The 19,370-nt window shown below is 38.9% G+C and overlaps 1 protein-coding gene, 1 non-coding gene and 1 pseudogene across 7 annotated transcripts in view; 1 reads left to right on the top strand and 2 right to left on the bottom strand.

The window, feature by feature from the left end:
* The window catches only part of RAP1A (RAP1A, member of RAS oncogene family), a 93,666-nt gene that overhangs the window by 24,510 nt on the left and 49,786 nt on the right, over positions 1-19,370 (top strand). The window lies entirely within an intron of this gene.
* LOC109028581 (keratin, type I cytoskeletal 18-like) lies at positions 4,450-5,715 on the bottom strand (annotated as a pseudogene).
* On the bottom strand, positions 6,653-6,759 carry LOC115932165 (U6 spliceosomal RNA). The gene has a single exon (XR_004068487.1). It is a non-coding gene; the product is annotated as a U6 spliceosomal RNA (small nuclear RNA).

Genomic DNA, 19,370 nt, shown 5'->3' with positions numbered 1-19,370 from the left:
ATACATTATGTAAATAAAGATATTTATTTCAAGGAATTGGCTTATGTGATTGTGGGGACTGGAAAGTCCAAAATCTATATGGCAGGCCAACACATTGCAGATTCTCTAGCTGAAGCTGATAATGCAGTCTTTCAGTAGAATTTCTTCTTCAGCGAAACCTGAGTTTTGCTCTTAAGGCTTTTCAACTGATTGGATGATGCCTACTCACATTATTGATGATAATCTCCTTAAAGTCAGCTGATTGTGGATGTTAACCACATTTAGATAATACCTTCATGGCAACACTTCCATCTGTTTGAATAACTGGGTACTATAGTCTAGCCAAGTTGACATGTCCAACTAACCGTTACTTGGTTCAATATATATTTGTCCAATAAAAGGAAGAACAAATGGCTAAAATGGTTAATTTAAGCAGAAAAATGTTTATTTGGAGGATGTTGAATAACAGAATTTAAGTAAAAAGTGAGCACTTAGGCCTCAAGAAGTCCCAAGAAGAACCAGAGCAGTTTGCAGGGGTAGGGACCTAGGTAATAGTAAGGAACAATGTCTTCAGTGTACCACAGTCATAAAGAATCAGCTCTAGCCATTTTGCTTCCTCACATCACTCTAAGATTCAGCTTCCCGGGAAAGTCAGCCTGATTGGTGTAGGCTGAGTTTAGGTCACATGTCTCCCTTGCCCAGTGAAAGGTGGGTACACCTTGATTGACATTCTCACCACAACTGCATTCAGGAAGACAAGGATTGTTTCCCAATAAAGTGTCACAAGGCTGTTACCAAAAGAAGGAGGAATACTAGACATGCACAAATAAAAGATGTCCACTTCGCCAACTCTTGATATCTCACATAGATGGTCAGCTGGTAAAACTAACATGGATCAGAGCCAGATTATGTAGAATATTACAAGGCCTGATAATGAGCTTGGGCCTTATTCTCTAGAATAATGAAACTTTTTTTGGGGAGGGGGGAGGGTCATAGGTCTCTTTGAAATTTTGAAATTTTGGGGCCACATGTTGGGCCCTCTTCTCTCCTAGAAGATTATACTTATGCTTTAAAAAAGATTTGTTTTTGTTTTGTTTTGTATAACATTTCAAGAGTTTGTTTTACCTCTTGAAGTACATCCATAGTTGGTGGAAAAAGGAGCTAGTCTCAACCTGAAAAACAATCAAAATATTATATCTCTCTCAGCTTCTGATATTTGCACTGCTGATTCTCCTTAATCTCTTTGATTTCTCTTGGAGGAATTTGGTTAAGAGATGATGAGGGTCTTATTAACACAGTGTGGAAATAGGGATAAAAATAATTTGCAATTTAAAGAATTATTTAGGAAACAAAATATGCAGAACTAGCTCGACTGTTGATTATATATGGGGAGTACAGTCAAGTATGACTTATAGGTTTTTAGCTTGTAGGAATTGCAGGGGAAATATATAGGACAGGTAGAAAGGTTGACCTTAAATGTGAGAAGGGACAGCCTCATCCTTTGAGTGGGACTTTAGGAAAAAAGATGATAGTAACTGGACTTAAGTTTATCAAGAAGGAAGGTAATGAGAGAGGAAGTGGAGTAGACATTGGTAAAAGGATTGATGTGTAGTACTGAGGGTCCAGGTGAGATTTCAGACCAGGAATTTGAAGTAGTGACATCAGTTATATAATAATATTTTCTCCACCAATGAAGAGAAAGTTTAAGATTCACTAATAGTTGATGTGTACTGGCTGATTTGCGGGTGGAACAACAGGAATACATGGAATAGAGGAGTCTGAGCAAAGACTAACTCAAAGATGGTGGTGTATAACTTATAGAGCTCCCATTCTGTGTTGGGCACATAAATGAGCTTTGTAGATACCATTTCATTTACTCAAATAACCCTGCCAGCCAGGCACTGTTATCCCTGTGATGAAACTGAGGCTCAGAGAGGTTAAGACACTTGCCTAGCATTACAGAGCTAGTAAGTGGCAGAACTGGGCTTTAAACCCAGGAAGCTAGATTCCAAAGTCTTGTGTTCTTAACTACTAAGCTACACTGTTGATCATCCTTGGAGTCGTGGGTTAGGAGAAAAGGAAGGGAAACAATAAGGTGGGAGAAGATGAAGGACTTAGGGCTCAAAGCTGATGCTTCAGTGAGGTAGAAAACCTGTGCTGTGGGGTTTTCCTCAGATTACACACACGTGCACACGTGTTTATATCAGGTGCTGAAAAAAAGATAATTAATTTAGATATTTACCAGGAATTCTTTCAGAAGCATTTTTAATGAGTCATATTTGCACTGCACAATTCTTTTTGCTTCATTTTTATATAGTTGAAGGCAGTAAGGAATTCTTGTACAAGTAAACATCTTTTCCTTTTGTACCCCTCATCACTGCGAATTTGATAGAACCCTTAGTAAATGACCAAGTTGTTTTTTACACTTTTTTTTCTCTCCCACAACATAACATGGGTTTGGCAAGCTTTAAAAAATGTTATTATGTTTGTATCCACTAGTATACCTCTGACCATTTAATAGGAGATCCCTGCCAATTAGAGCTAGTGATGTTTTGTTCTAATTTGGAGAGACAGGGTGTGTCTGTCTTTAAATTCTCTGTCAGTTTTCCTTTTTATAAAAAAAAAAAAAAAACTAAACGCCCAAATTATAAATAAATTTGAGCAATTGCAGACTAAGGAAATAAGAATGAATGCATCCATTGGAGTAGAACATCTTCTCTTTTTCTTTCTTTTTTTTTTGGAGGGAGTCTCACTCTGTCTCCTGGGCTGGAGTACAGTGGTGCAATCTCGGCTCACTGCAAGCTCCACCTCCTGGGTTCACGCCATTCTCCTGCCTCAGCCTCCCGAGTAGCTGGGACTACAGGCGCCCACCACCACACCTGGCTAATTTTTGTATTTTTAGTAGAGACGGGGTTTCACTGTGTTAGCCAGGATGGTCTCGATCTCCTGACCTTGTGATCTGCCCGCCTCGGCTTCCCAAAGTGCCGGGATTACAGGCGTGAGCCACTGCGCATGGACGAGTGGAACACCTTCTCAACACAGAACTAGTTGATTTATTTTTTCCTAATGCTTGGCTTTTTCCAAGTTTTTGTTACCCAAGATAACATTAGTCAAACTAGCACTTTGAGAAAAGGAGTTAAAGTTTTTTTATTGTTAAATTTGGGTAACTGGTCATATTTTCCTTTGTCTCTTACTGTCTCATACCCTTAGATCAGGGGTCTCCAACCCCTGGGCCACAGACTAGGTAGTAATGGTCCATGGCCTGTTAGGAACCAGGCTGCACAGCAGGAGGTAAGCAGCGTTGAGTGTTACTGCCTGAGCCCCGCCTCTTATCAGATCACTAGTGGCATTAGATTCTCATAGGAGTGCAAACCCTATTGTGAATTGCACATGTACATAATCTAGCTTGCACGCTTCTTATGAGAATCTAATGCCTGATGATCTGTTGCTGTCTCCCATCACCCCCAGATGGGACTGTGTAGTTGCAGGAAAATAAGCTCAGGGTTCCCACTGATTCTACAGTATGGTGAGCTGTATAATTGTTTCATATCATTATTATTATTACAGTGTAATAATAATAGAAATAAAGTGCACAATAAATGTAATGCGTTTGAATCATCCTGAATCCATCTCCCACGCCCGCTCCAGTCTGTGAAAAAATTGTCTTCCATGAAACTGGTTCTGCCAAAAAGGTTGGGGATCGCTGCCTTAAATTATGTAGATAAACATAATAGATATTTGTGGTTATATCAGGGACTATTATAACATTTTTTCTGTATTAATCTAGATATTTAGCTAAAGCTCAACATGCTTTACAGATTGATATGGCTAATGTTTCAATTGTTTGCTTCTTGCTACTGTAAGGTTTGTTAGAATTAGGGCTCTAGATCTTTTTTTTTTTTCCTTCTTTTAAATTAAGAGATGAGGTCCAAGCTGGTCTCAAACTCCTAACCCCTTCCCACCTTAGCCTCTCAAAGTGCTAGGATTACTGACATGAGCCAGTGTGCCTGGCCAGGGATCCAGATCTAATACATGTTAAGATCATAGCTTTTAGAAAGTTTAGTCGTAGGTATTTAACTGTAGTTTCTTCCTTTGAACCCCGAACTTCAAGGTGTTTAGTAACACTTTTAAGGTCTGTGTTCAGGTGGTTTTTGGTTTGACTGTAAATACTTTTTTCTGTTTAACATTTCTTAGTTCAAATCTAGGTCACAACCTGTCTGTACTCTTGTAGAGAATTTTATTTTTTAAATTTTATTTATTTATTTATTTTTCACAGTCTTGCTCTGTTGCCCAGGCTGGAGTGCAGTGGCACAATCTTGGCTCACTGGAGCCTCTGCCTCCCAGGTTCAAACAGTGTGTGTGTGTGTGTGTGTGTGTGTGTGTGTATTTTTTTTTTTTTTTTGACATCCAGTGACCTTTGAACTTTTTATTGGCTTCCTGCTCCCCAAAGGGTACCCTGCTTCTGCTGGCTTAATGTCTCAGAACTTTGGTGTCATTGGTCTCAGATACCACTTTGCCATCCACTATCTGGTGGGTGGTCGTCTTTTGGATGGTTCGCATGGAGTTGCTGCTGTCCAGGGCATCACCAAGATTGAAGTCTTTGCCATCTTCCAGCAGGTGGTGGTAGGTGGCGATCTCAGCCTCTAGTTTGACCTTGATATTCAGCAGGGCCTCGTACTCACTCCTGGGCCTGGCGTTGCCCCTCTGCCCGGGTCTGTGCCAGCTCTGACTCCAGTTGCAGCAGGATCCCGTTAAGCTGCTCCATCTGCAGGAAGTAGAGGGCCTCCACCTCCCTCAGTCTGTTCTACAAACTGGCCTTCACATTTCTCATTGAGTCCAGGTCAGTCTTTAAGGACTGGACTGTATGTCTCAGCTCTGTGAGCGTCATCTTAGCCGCTCCAGCCTCAGCAGACTGCGTGGTGACCACTGTGGTGCCCTCCTCAATCTGCTGAGACCAGTACTTGTCTAGCTCCTGTCGATTCTTTCAAGCCAGCTCATTGTATTGGGCTGAGATGTCTGCCATGATCCTGCTGTCCTGAGATTTGGGGGCATCTGCCTCCATGGTCAACCCAGAGCTGGCAATCTGGGCTTGTAGGCCTTTTACTTCCCCTTTATGGTTCTTCTTCATGAAGAACAGCTCTTCGTGGAGAGCCTCGATCTCTGGCTTCAGCTGCAGCCAAGTGACATTGATGTCATCATTGACCTTGTGGAGTCCATGGATGTCACTCTCCACAGACTGGCACATGGCCAGCTCTGTCTCATACTTGACTCTAAAGTCATCAGTAGCAAGATGGGCATTGTCAATCTGCAGAACGATGTGGGCATTGTCCACAGTATTTAAGAAGATCTGAGCTCTCAGGTCCTCGATGGTGTTGAAGTAATGGCCCCAGTTCCTGAGCTGGGGTCCCTTCTTCTCCAGGTGCTCCTGGATTTTGCTCTCCAGCTTCCGGTTCTCGGTTTCCAGGCTCTCACTCTGTCCAGGTAGGAGGCCAGGTGGTCATTCAGGCATTGCATGGTCTCCTCATTCTGGATGCCTCCCATTCCTGCCAGCCCCTCGGCCATCCCTGCAGCCAGACCCCAAGCTGTCCCAGAAGCTGGTGGAGTGGGACACGGAGATCTGGGAACCAGAGCCCCCAGCACCTGGATAGACGCTGGCCAGGCGCCATAGCTGGGTGCCTTGACAGAGCTCAGGGACTGGTAGTTGGTGGATAAGGTGAAGCGAGTGGTAAAGCTCATGCTGTCTGGGGAGGAGAGTGAGAGGATAGGACTCAGGCTTTGCCGACGACCAGAATATTAGATATTATCATTGATAATATTAGATATATTAGATTATTATATATATATTAGATATATCTATCTAATATATTAGATATATCCCTTTCTTCTTTTGCTGTTGATAATCAAAACTTTATTACTGATTCTGACTTGATTTTTGAGGTTTGGTTCCCATAGAATTTTTAGCAGAGAGGTTAGTATTTAAAGGGATATTTAATACATTATTTCTTTTAGCTAGAATAAGCTAAAGGTGCAAAAGAATGAATGTTGTCTTAGGTTCCTAAGACCTGGAAAACCGGTCTGAATGCTTTTATGCACTGGGTTAACTTTTATGCCATTCAGAATGTGAGACCAGTTTGGTCTGATTTTCATTCCTCTGTTAGGCTTAAAAAAGAATCACCACACTGTTCATTGATGTCATTAGGATTATTAGGAAAAATGTTTGTTATAACTATGAAGACCCAGAGAACTCTTGTTTACACTTATTTTAATAGCGAAAACTTGGTTTTGGTTTAGAATTCTTCTAACAATATATATAAGTAATATTTGTGGAGTGGTAGAGTGCTTTTTTTTTTTTTTTTTTTTACATTTACTAAGTTTGTCTCATTTGATCTTCACAATTCTGTGAAAAAGGTAGGACAGATAGTGTCACTCCTACTTTTAAAGATAAGAAGTTTGGGCTTCAAAGAAATTCAGTGACTTGCCCTGAGATAAATAGCTAGTTATGTCTGCTATCTTTTGCATTAGTTTTCATTCTCCTGTATCAAAGAGTTTCTATGCAGAAAGACTTCTATATGATTTACTTATAATTTCTAAAATGTAAAATTCAAATTGTTGAAATTTCCGGCTTTTCTGCATTTACCAGAAAAGTATGCCATTTAAAAAAATAGACCATTAAAAAAACATGGAATGCTTCATGAATTTGTGTGTCATTCTTATGCAGGGGCCATGTTAATCTTCCCTATGTCATTCCAGTTTCAGTATATGTGCTGCCGAAGCAAGCATGACTTAATTTTTTTTAGAGCAGTTTTAGGTTTACAATAAAACTGAGCAGATTTCTCGTATATCTTCTGCCCCCACACATGCGTAGTCTCCTTCATTATCAACAAATCCCCTACCAAATTGGTACATATGTTACAGCTGATGAATGTACATTGACACATACTTATTATGCAGAGTCCATAGTTTACCTTAGAGTTCACTTTTGGTTTTGTATATTCTATGGGTTTGGACAAATGTAAAATGATGTGTGTCCACCTTATAGTTTCTTTCTTTTTTTTTTGAGACGGAGTCTTGCTCTGTCACCCAGGCTGGAGTACAGTGGTGCGATCACTGCAATGGCTCACTGCAACCTCCGCCTCCCAGGTTCACACCATTCTCCTGCCTCAGCCTCCCAAGTAGCTGGGACTACAGGCACCCGCCACCACGCCTGGCTAATTTTTTTGTATTTTTAGTAGAGACGGAGTTTCACCATGTTAGCCAGGATGGTCTCGATCTCCTGACCTCGTGATCCGCCTGCCTCGGCCTCCCAAAGTGCTGGGATTACAGGTGTGAGCCACCGTGCCCGGCTTCACCTTATAGTTTCATACAGATGGTTTTGCTGCCCTAAAAGTCTTCTGTGTTCCTGTCTTGTTTGTTTGCTTGTTTTGGCTATATATAAAGAGGAACAGATAGCAAGTTCTTCCACATTGTATTACTGTAATTTTAATCTTATTTGTAGTTGTGGGATTTAGAAATACTTGATTCAGAAGTATGTCTTTAAGTTAATTGATTATAATTTTGACTCTTAAGGGCATTATGAAAAAGTCTTTTTCTGGTTCTTAACAAAATTCTTTCAAGTTAGCTAGTTTCAAAAAAGAAAAATGACTTTGTACTTTTAATAATCACTTAAAAAACCAGTACCCTTTATACTGCATAATGCCTGTGGGAGAGATATATATATATATATATATTTTTTTTTTTTTTTTTTTTTTTTAGACAGAGTCTCGCTCTGTTACCCAGGCTATAGTGCAGTGGCACGATCTTGGCTCGCTGCCACCTCTGCCTCCCAGGTTCAAGCAATTCTTGTGCCTTAGCCTCCCGAGTAGCTGGGATTACAGGCGTGTGCCACCATGCCCAGCTGATTTTTTAGTTTTTAGTAGAGATAGGGTTTCGCCATGTTGGCCAGGCTGGTCTTGAATTCCTGACCTCAAGTGATCTGCCTGCCTTGGCCTTCCAAAGTGCTGGGATTACCAGCATGCGCCGCCACGCCCAGCTAATGTTTTTGTATTTTTAGTTGAGACAGCGTTTCACCATGTTGGCCAGGATGGTCTCGATCTCTTGACCTCGTGGATCCACCTACCTTGGCCTCCCAAAGTGCTGGGATTACAGGCGTGAGAGACCGTGCCTGGCCCTAAATATATGTATTTTTTAATTGACATTTTTTTTGTGTGTGCAAAAAGTTTAGTTCAAGTATTTTTAGTTTTATTTTTATTTTTTTGAGACGGAGTCTCGCTCTGTCACCCAGGCTAAAGTGTAGTGGTGCAATCTTGGCTCACTGCAACCTCAGCCTCCCAGGTTCAAATGATTCTCCTGCCTCAGCCTCCTGAATAGCTGGAACTATAGGCTTGTGCCACCATGCCCAGCTAATGTTTGTATTTTTAGTAGAGACCAGGTTTCGCCATATTGGCCAGTCTGGTCTCGAACTCCTGATCTCAGGTGATCCACCCGCCTTAGCCTCGCAAAGTGCTGGGATTATAGGCCTGACCCAGTTCAAGTATTTTTAGAACCTCTGTTCTTGTATTCATAGACCCTGTGCAAATCGCTATGTGGAAATACAAAATAATCCTTACCTTGCATTCAGCAAAGTTGACGTTGACAGCAAAGGCAAGGCTAATTATGAAACAGTTAGAGGAGAGGTCACCAAACTTTGGTCCAAGACCTGTTTTGTATGGCCCTCAAGCTAAGAATGGTTTTTACTTTTTAAAGAGTTTTTTTTTTTTTAAATAAGCAAGAAAGAATAATATGTGACATAGGCCATATGTGGCTCACAAAGCATAAAACATTTACCATCTAGCTCTTCATAGATAAAGTTTGCTGACTATGAATTAGAAGAATATATATCATATAAAATGTAAACAGAGACCTTAGGGAAACGCAAATCAAAACCATAATGAGATATTATTTCATACACACTAGGAAGGCTGTAATTTAGGGGAAAAAAGGACAATAACAAGTGTTGGCCAGGATGTAGAGAGATTGGAACTCTCATACATTGCTGATGAGAATGTAAAATGGTACAGCCACTGTGGAAAACAGTTTGGCAGTTCCTGAGAAAGTTAAACATATGCTAAAGAGATGCAATGAAAAAAAATAAATAAATAAAAATAAAAGAAAAATATAGAGTTATCTTATGACCCAGCAGTTTTGCTGCTAGGTATATACCCAAGAGAATTGGAAACGTATGTGTACACTAAAACTTGTACAAGACTGTTCATTACAATAAACAAAAAGTGGAAAGAACGCAAATGTCCATCAACTGATAAATAAACAAAATGTGATATAGCCATACAATGGAATATGATTCAGCCATAAAAAGGAATGAAATACTGACACACACTTCAACATCGATGAGCCTTGGAAACATGCTAAGCACAAAAGCCAGACACAAAAGGCCACGTTGTATGATTCCATCTATGTGAAATGTATAGAAAAAGCAAATCTTCAGAGACAGTAGGTAGATTAGTGGTTGCCAGAGACTGTAGGGAGGGCAAATGGGGAGTAACTGTTCATGGATATGTTTTTTTTTTTTGGGAGGGGGTGATGAAAATATTCAGAAATTAGATAGTGATGGTGGTTATAACAGCCTTGTGAATATAATTTTTAAATCCACTGAATTGTGTACTTGAAAATGGTGGCCCAGGCGCGGTGGCTTACGCCTGTAATCCCAGCACTTTGGGAGGCTGAGGCGGGTGGATCACCTGAGGTTGGGAGTTCGAGACCAGCCTGATCAATGTGGAGAAACCCCCGTCTCTACTAAAAATACAAAAAATTAGCTGGGCGTGGTGGCGCATGCCTGTAATCCCAGCTACGTGGGAGGCTGAGGCAGGAGAATCCTTGAACCCGGAAGGCGGAGGTTGCAGTGAGCCGAGATCACGCCATTGCACTCCAGACTGGGCTATAAGAGCGAAACTCCGTCTCAAAAAAAAAAAAAAGGTGGATTTTACAGTGTATGAATTATATGTCAACAAAAGAAAATGTAACCAGAGATTAAGTAGTATAAAAGAGGTAATGAGAGGTCAGGGAGAGAAAAGAAGACTGTGGGCATGAATTAATGGATACAACTCTGAGGTTGGGGCTTGAAATGTACCTCAAAAGGCATAGAGGATTTGGATAGATAGAGGAAGTGGTTAAGGCATTACTTAGGAAGGGGTATAAACCAAGATATTATTTTGACATAAGAGAAGTGGCAAGATGTAAGTGGAAGAAAAGACAAGGCGAGTCTCTTGTTTTCATGGGGCTTCTAAACTGGCATATTAACTGATCTGGCCTGCTGGGGATAGTGCTTTGCACAATTATTTTCATGGGATAAATTGCATATCCTTCTAGTCTCAGGCAAGAAGTTTTTATTCCAGCCAGAGAGCAAGAGCCTAAGGACTCTCCGCCATGGTATTCTTAACGGGTTACTGTAAGGATTTTAGTTCATTGCATATGCTTTGTGGAATTTGCCATCTTTTTTATTTTTTTGTAACCTATTTTAAATCATACAAAGTGTCTATCAGGTTTTGTTGTTACTTCAAACAAACTCCCCTCTTAATACTTTCTTGTTCTTGCCACTTCACACTTTCATGTATACTGTTTTATTTAATCCTTCCATCACACCTGAGTTAGGTGGTATCATTCCCATTTTAAAGATGAAAGAGGCCATATAATAGAGTGCTTAGGAGCCAGGATGGGAGCACTGGAGGCAGAATGCCTAGGTTCAAATCCTCGTTCTGCCATTTACTAATTGTTTTGTGAGTTTTGTTGAGTTATTGAACTTCTGTAGGTCGTATGTTTTCTCTTGTCCAAAGTGGTGATTATAATAATATTATAGAATTGTTTTAAATAAATTGACTAAAAGTAAAATTCTTAGAAACATGCTTGCACATAGTAAGTCCTCAGTAAGTGTTAAACTGCTACTGTTGGTTATAGATCATGAGAATTGAGTAAGTTTAAGAAGTCCAGAGTCTTCCACCTGATAAGTGGTAGAGCCAGTGATTAAATATAGGTGATCTGAATCTAAGTCCTACTTGCTAATTTATCTAGTTGCCTTTACCGTATTTTATTATATGTTTATTTACTTATTGGACATAAAATTATTAGCCTTCTAAACTTTGATTTAAATGTGGACTGGTTGAATGCGGTGGCTCACACCTGTAATCCCAGGACTTTGGAGGTTGAGGTGGGAGGGAATTGCTCGAGGCCAGGAGTTGGAGGCTGCACTAAGCTGTGATCGTGCCACTGCACTCCAGCGGTGAAAGAGTGAGACCCTGTCTGAAAAAATAAATGTGGGCCAGACCATAGACCAAGTAGTTATAGCAAAAGAGAGTTTCTAAATTACTCACAACAGAACTTCCATTCTTAAATCAGTCTTTTGCTTTAATCCACTGGTGCCCAATCCTTAGCAGTTATAAACCAAACTCATGAGCTATGAGGGGAAAATGACCATGGGAAACATAGATTTAATGCAAAATAACTGAAAAAAAGAAGAAAAAAAATGCAATAAAACAAACAAAAAAAACAACAGAAATTAACTTGAGCGTGATAAAATAAACAGCTAAAAGCAAACAATATCTGAGGGAAAACGGGATAATCAATCAAAAAAAGTGGCTATTCTTAATAAATAGAACAGACTGCTTGATAGGAACAAACTTTTTTTAAAGATAAATGAAAAAGAATACGCATTCACAAAAGAAAAAAGCACATGACAGATAAATATTTGAAAACTTTAACCTCACTAATCGGAGAAACTTAGAGTAATAAAATTTTGATAATACAGTTAACTAAATAGGAACATTTATGTTGAAACTGTGCTATTAGGGATATGGTGAAATGGGACCCACACATTCCTGATTGGAATGCCAGTTGATAAAACTAATCTCCATGAAGAACCTTAAAAATGTTCCTAGTCTTTTTTTTTTTTTTTTGAGACAGAATCTCGCTCTGTCGCCCAGGCTGGAGTGCAGTGGCGCAATCTCACTGCTTGCTCACTGCAAGCTTCGTCTCCTGGGTTCACAGCATTCTCCCGCCTCAGCCTCCCGAGTAGCTGGGACCACAGGCGCCCACCACCACGCCTGGCTAATTTTTTTGTTTGTTTGTTTGTTTTTTGTATTTTTAGTAGAGACGGGGTTTCACCATTCACAGGATGGTCTCGATCTCCTGACCTTGTGATCCGCCCACCTCGGCCTCCCAAAGTGCTGGGATTACAGGCTGAGCCACCGCGCCCGGCCTCCTAGTCTCTGATTAATTAATGTTCCATGTGAGAATATAAGACAAAGAAAAAAATGACAACTGGATAAAAGTGTATTATATAAATAAAGATTCATTGCAGCATTATCTATAATAATAGAAAACACTTTGACATGCCCAGCAAGGATAGTTAAATTACTGTACATTTATTGCAATATCTGTTAAAATAGTTGTGAAAAACTTCAGTGACCTTGGAGAGAGATGAAGTAATATCGGCGGGGGTGGGGGTTGGTGGTAATAAAAAACAAGACTCAGAATTGCAACACCTTAACCTCTAATGTCAAGCAGTAAACCTAGTTTTGAGAACAGTTCATTCTGGACAAATACTTACTGAGTTGCTCTTAAATGTTTGATTAATAAGTACCTACTCTAAAAATAAATAAGGCAAAACCCTTTTTGAAACCACATTCCCCTTTCCCTTGTAGTAGTGACCACCTGATTTTTCTATTCCTCCTTAAAGCAAACTCCTCAAAAAAATTGTCCATAATGCCATCTCCCAATTTCTTACCTCCCAATCTTTCCTGAACCCAGTTGTGCTTTTGTCCTGGGTTATTACACTGAAATTGGTTTATCAAGTCTCCAGTGACCTCCAGTGGTCAAGTTCTCAGTCTCATCTTAATTTACATGTCAGCATTTGATAGTTGATCAATTCCTCCTCTTTAAATTATTTTCTTCTCTTTATCCCAAGAAACTATATACATGGTTCCCCCCGCCACTGCCTCACTAGTTGCTCTTTCCTGACCTGCTTTGATGGCTTCTCTGCTCTGATTGTTTTTTTTTTGTTTTAGTTAATATGGAGAATTGTGTTGTATTTTTTTATATTGTGGTAAAATACATATAACATACCATTGTAATTATTTTTAAGTATACAATTCAGTAAAATTAAGTACATTCACATCGTTGTGCAGACTTCATCACCATCTGTTTACAGAACTCTTTTCATTTTGTGTAACTGAAACTTGATTCCATTAAACAGTAATTCCCCATCCCCCTTCTCAGCCCCCAACAACCACCATTCTACTTTCTGTTTCTGAATTTTTTACTACAATAGGTACTTCATATAAGTGGATTAGGGATACCTATATGTCAAAATTGCAAACTTCTGTGCATCGAAGAGCACATCAAGGTTGAGCGTCCAAAATCCATATCCATAATCCAAAATCCAAAATCCATAACTTTTGAGTGCTGACATGACACCAGAAGTGGAACATTTTATATCTTTCCCCATGTGGGTTGCAGTCAAAATAGTAGTCAAAACTTTGTTTCATGCACAAAATTGTTAAACATATTGTATAAAATTACTTTCAGGCTATGTGTATGAAGTGTTTATGAAACAGTTTAGACTTGGGTCCCATTCCCAATAGATCTCATTATGTATATACAGATATTCCAAAATCTGAAAATATTTGAAATCTGAAGCACTTCTGTTCCCAAAAGGATACTCAACCTGTAGTCCAATTTATCTATTTTTTTTCTTTTGTTGCCTGTGCTTTTGGTGTTTATCCAAGCAATCATTGCCAAATCCATTGTCATGTATCTTTCCTCCTATGTTTTCTTCCAAGAATTTTATGGTTTTGCTCTCTCACATTTAGTCTTTGATCCATTTTGAGTTAATTTTTGTATATGGTGGGGCCCAACTCTTCATTCTTTTACATGTGAATATCCAGTTTTTCTAGCACCATTTATTGAAAAGATCATCCTTTCCCAATTGAATGGTCTTGGCCTCATTTTCAAAAATCATTTGACCATATATGTGAGGGATTTATTTCTGGACTGTCTTATTTTATAAATTTTAATATGTTGTGTTTTCATTTTCATTCTGTTCAAAATACCAATTTATCCCTTTGGATTTCTTCTTTGAACTATGGATTATTTAGAAATATGTTGTTTAGTTTCTAAATATTTGGGGATTTTCTTGATCTTTCTGTTACTGGTTTCTAATTTAATTCTGTAGTAGTCAGAAAACATACCTTGTATGATTTAAATTTATTCAAATTTATTGAGACTTTATAATTCAGAATATGGTCTGTCTTGGTAAATGTTTCGTGTACACTTGAAAATAATGTATATTCTTTCATTGTTGGATAAAGTACAGTCATACATAACAGGGATACGTTCAGAGAAATATATTATTAGGCAATTTGTTAAATTAATCTCTAAGTAGTTTCTTTTTAGATACTTTTGTGATTTTTTAAATTTTATTTTTCACTTCTTTGCCAATATATAGAAATACAGTCACACATCACTTAACAACATATCTCCTAGCTGTCATCACACCACTGCAGTCCATCCTGGGCAACAGAGTAGACCCTGTCTCTAAAATAATTAAGTAAATAAATAAAGTAAATCATTCAATTCAACCTTAGCTTATTGTAACTTTTTTACTTTATAAACTTTTTGACTCCTGTAATAACACTTAGCTTAAAACACAAACACATTGTTGTCTGTTAAAAAAAATTTCCTTTCTTTATGTCCTTATTCTATAAAGTTTTTTTCTATTTTTAAAATTTTTTACTTTTTAAACATTTTTGTTAAAAACTAAGACACAAACACACATATTCACCTAGGCCTACACTGGTTCAGGATCATTAAGATGTCACTAGGCAATAGGAATTTTTCAGCTCCATTGTAATCCTATGGGACCACCATCACATATGCGGTCTAAACAATGTGGATTAAAACAATGTCCTGCAGTACCTGGCTGTATTCTGTAAATGTTGATTAGATCCAGTTGATTGATGGTGTTGTTTAGTTCAGCTACGACCTTACTGATTTTCTGCCTGCCGGATCTGTCAGTTACTGACAAGGGTGTTGAGGGCTCCAGCTATAATAATGGATTCATCTGTTTCTCCTTGCAGTATCCATTTTTGCCTCATGTATTTTGACACTGTTGTTAGATGCATGCACATTAAGAATTGTTATCTCTTCTTGGAGAATTGGTGCCTTTATCGTTATGTAATACTCTTCTTCATACCTGATAACTTCTCTTACTCTGAAGCCTGCTTTGTCTCAGAATAATATAGCTACTGTTAACTTTCTTTTTATTAGTGTTAGCATGATATATTTTTCTTCATTTCTTTACTTTTAATCTGTGTACAGTAGTCCCCACTTACCTATGGAGGATACATTTCAGTATCCTCTGTGGATGCCTGAAACCGCGGATATAGTACCAAACCTTATATGTACTATGTTTTTTCCTGTACATACCTATAATAAAGTTTAATTTATAAATTAGCCACAGTAAGAGACTGACAGCAATACCTAATAATAGAACAATTCTAACGATATACTTTATTAAAAGTTATGTGAAAGTAGTCTGTCTCTCTCAATATTGTAATATTTTTCAGATACCTGTTGACTGGGCCACTGAAATTGGAAAAAGCAAAACTATGGATGGGGGGGTCTACTGTATTTATATTTAAAGTGGGTTTCTTATAGACAACATATAGTTGGGTCTTGTTTTTTTAGTCCGTTATGACAGTCTCTTTTTTTTTCTTTTATTATTATACTTTAAGTTTTAGGGTACATGTGCACATTGTGCAGGTTAGTTACATATGTATACATGTGCCACGCTGGACGGTCTCTTTTAATTGGTGTTGGATTAATATATATCTACCATATTTGTTACTGTTTTCTATTCATTGCCCTCCCTTGTTCTTTGTTTCCTTTTTTTGCCTTCTGATTTCAATTGAACATTTTATGTTACTTCATTTTTTCTCCTCACTTACTGTATTATACTTGTTTTTACTTTTTTTTTACTAGTTGCCCTTGAATTTGCAGTATACATTTACAACTAAGCCAAGCCCACTTTCATATAACATAGCACTTCATGGGTAGTGCAAGTATCTTGGAACAGAATATTCTTAATTACTTACACCAGTCCCTTATAACATTGCTGTCATTCATTTTACTTATCCATAAGCTATAGTCACCTAATATCTTGTTGCTGTTGTTTTGAACAAACTGTATATGTTTAGATGGATAAAGGATAAGAAAAGTAAAAGTAAAGTTTGTGCTCTAAGTAGTTTTCCTTCTTTCTGAAGAAATTTTCACATTTCTTGCAAGGCATGTCTGCTGGTGACAAATTCTCTCCATTTTTGTTTGAAAATGTGTGCATTTCTCCTTCATTTGGAGGATAGTGTCACTTGATACAGAGTTGTAACTTGGTGGTTTTTTCTGGGAACACTTTAAATATTTTACTTCACTCTCTTCTTGCTTTCCTGGTTTCTGAAGAGAAGTCTGATGCAATTCTTGTCTCTGTTCTGCTATAGGTAAGATGTTTTTCCCCCCTCTGGCTTCTTTCAACATTTTCTCTTTGCCTTGATTTTATGCAGTCTGAAATATACCTAAGTGTAGATGTTTTGGCATTTATCTTGGTTAGTGTTCTCTGAACTTCCTGGGTCTGTGGTTTGGTGTCTATCCTCTCTTTATTTTTTAGCAGTCTTTTTTTTCTCCCAACTTGTCTCTTCGTTTGGCCCTGTCTTCAAAATGTATGTGGAAGTTAACCAATTCTTACTACCTGCACTGCTACTCCTTTGGTCAACATTCCTATCTCTTGTGTTATTTCAGTTGCCTTCCAGTTCTTCCTGATTCTGCCCTTGACCTTCTCTTTTACAACCAGAGAGACCTTTTAAAAATTTCAGTGGAAACTTGACATCCTCTGCTCAGAACTGTCTAGTGGCTTCCCATGCATACCGAGTAAAAGCTGAAGTCCTTACCGTGGCCTAAAAGCCTGTATTTAGCTCTCTATTTAATATCTTACCTTCTCTTCTCCTAATGACTTCCTCATTGTCCTCCAATTATAGTGCCCTACTTGTTCCTTATCGAAGTCACCAGGCATCTCAAGGCTTTTCTGCTTCCCTCAGATGTCTGCCCAACTCTGTTCTCTAACTGCCCATCATCTTTAGTTGTTTACTCAAACATCACTCTTCTAGATTATAAACCTACATGCCATATGGACTACGATCTCCCCATTGCTTTTTGTTTTCTGGAACACTTTACCAGCTGACTTATTTCTGGCAGGAGAGTGCATGATGCATTGGAGAAGATGTAAGAAAGCCAGTTGGCTGGAGTGTTGAGAATGAAGGGAGCACTGTTGTGAAATAAAGCCAGAATGGGAGTTAGGGACCCAACTGTGCAGACCCTTGTAAGCCATGTTAACATCTTTGGTCTTTATCTTTAAGGGAAATGGGAAATCACTGAAGTATCTGAACTGGAGGGATTCGTAGGAGGTCACTAAGTAATTAAATTTGTCATTCTACAAAGTTCATTTTAGCTTCATTTTGAATATATTGGAGGGGGAAAAGATTGGATGTAGGGAGATCAGATGAGAGGCTATTATAGGGATCCAGGTGTAAACTGATGGTAGCTTATTTAGTCTGTTGTGGTTGATGGCCATACAAAAAGAATGATTCTCTGAAGAAATGTATTTATATACATCTGTGGCCAGCAATTCATAACTCCTGATTGCCAGGTTAAGATTTCCAATTTAGGGGCCGGGCACAGTGGCTCATGCCTGTAATCCCAGCACTTTAGGAGGCTGAGGCGGGGGGATCATGAGGTCAGGAGTTTGAGACCAGCCTGACCAACATGGTGAAACCCTGTCTCAACTAAAAATACAAAAATTAGCCGGGCGTGGTGGCGCATGCCTGTAATCCCAGCTACTCAGGAGGTTGAGGCAGGAGAATCACTTGAACCCTGGAGGCGGAGCTTGCAGTGAGCCGAGATTGCGCCACTGCACTCCAGCCTGGGCAACAGAACGAGACTCCGTCTCAGAAAAAAAAAAAAAAAAAAAAAAAAAAAGCGATTTCCAATTTAGAGGATCTCTTTTTGGTTCCATGGTAAGAAAGTAGAATGACTTTCCCAACGTAATTCTTCAGAATAAACCCTAGAAATTCTGTTAGTCAAATAGTTATGTATCTTTTTTTGTGTATTTCTTAGCATTTGGCACAAAATCAAAGATTCCTTATTAAACCAATTATTATTTAATGGTCACTTCTAGATCCTGTTCAAACTGATTCATCTCTCATGAAGGCAGGGCTTTAACTAATTTCCTTGTTTTTCCCAACCTTCTCTCATCTGAAAAAATTAACTTGATTGGCCGGGTGCGGTGGCTCACGCCTGTAATCCCAGCACTTTGGGAGGCCGAGGTGGGCGGATCATGAGGTCAGGAGATTGAGACCATCCTGGCTAACATGGTGAAACCCCGTCTCTTCTAAAAATACAAAAAATTAGCCGGGCGTGATGGCAGGTGCCTGTAGTCCCAGCTACTCGGGAGGCTGAGGCAGGAGAATGGCGTGAATCCGGGAGGCGGAGCTTGCAGTGAGCAGAGATAGCACCACTGCATTCAGGCTTGGGCGAAAGAGCGAGACTCCATCTCAAAAAAAAAAAAAAAAAAAAAATTAACTTGATCAGGGCTAAGATTGTTCCTCAATCAGTTGTTTTCAAAACAAAGGTGTCTGTATATCGGGTGTTATTTCTCTTCACAAAATTAATAGCTCTGGGAACAAAAATTTCTGTAGAACTGTAGCACTTACGAGGATAGGAAACTCATAACACTCTGGCCATACTAAGAGAGATTTGACGCTCTTATATGAGCAAACAGATTCAATAAACAGGGATTCTAATAGTTTTCTAATGTGGCAGTGTTTTTATCAACTAAAACATTGATTCTCTTCACTTTAGTTTGGGAAGGAAAAAAGCATTAAGCTTCTGTACCTAAAATATGTTATTAAATATATTGTTTACTTATCAGAAACCAGTGAGGTATCTTAGTCCAGCTTTGTTGTGTAAATAAAGAAGTTGAACATTAATGAGGATAAATGACTTGTCTCGGCTCACACAACTTATAGATCCTGATTTTGGACCCAGATATTCCTGCAAAAGTCTCTTTGGTTTTTTTGTTGTTGTTGTTGTGTTTTTGAGACAGTCTTGCTCTGTCGCCAGGCTGGAGCCAGTGGCATGATCTCGGCTCACTGCAACCTCCGACTCCCTGATTCTAGTGATTCTCCTGCCTCAGCCTCCTGAGTAGCTGGGATTATAGGCACGAGCCACCACGCCCAGTTAATTTTTGTATTTTTAGTAGAGACAGGGTTTCACCATGTTGGCCAGGATGGTCTTGATCTCCT

Source organism: Gorilla gorilla, chromosome 1 (genome assembly GCF_029281585.2).
Source record: "Gorilla gorilla gorilla isolate KB3781 chromosome 1, NHGRI_mGorGor1-v2.1_pri, whole genome shotgun sequence".
Lineage (NCBI taxonomy): Eukaryota > Metazoa > Chordata > Mammalia > Primates > Hominidae > Gorilla > Gorilla gorilla.
This window is presented reverse-complemented; position numbering and strand designations above follow the sequence as displayed.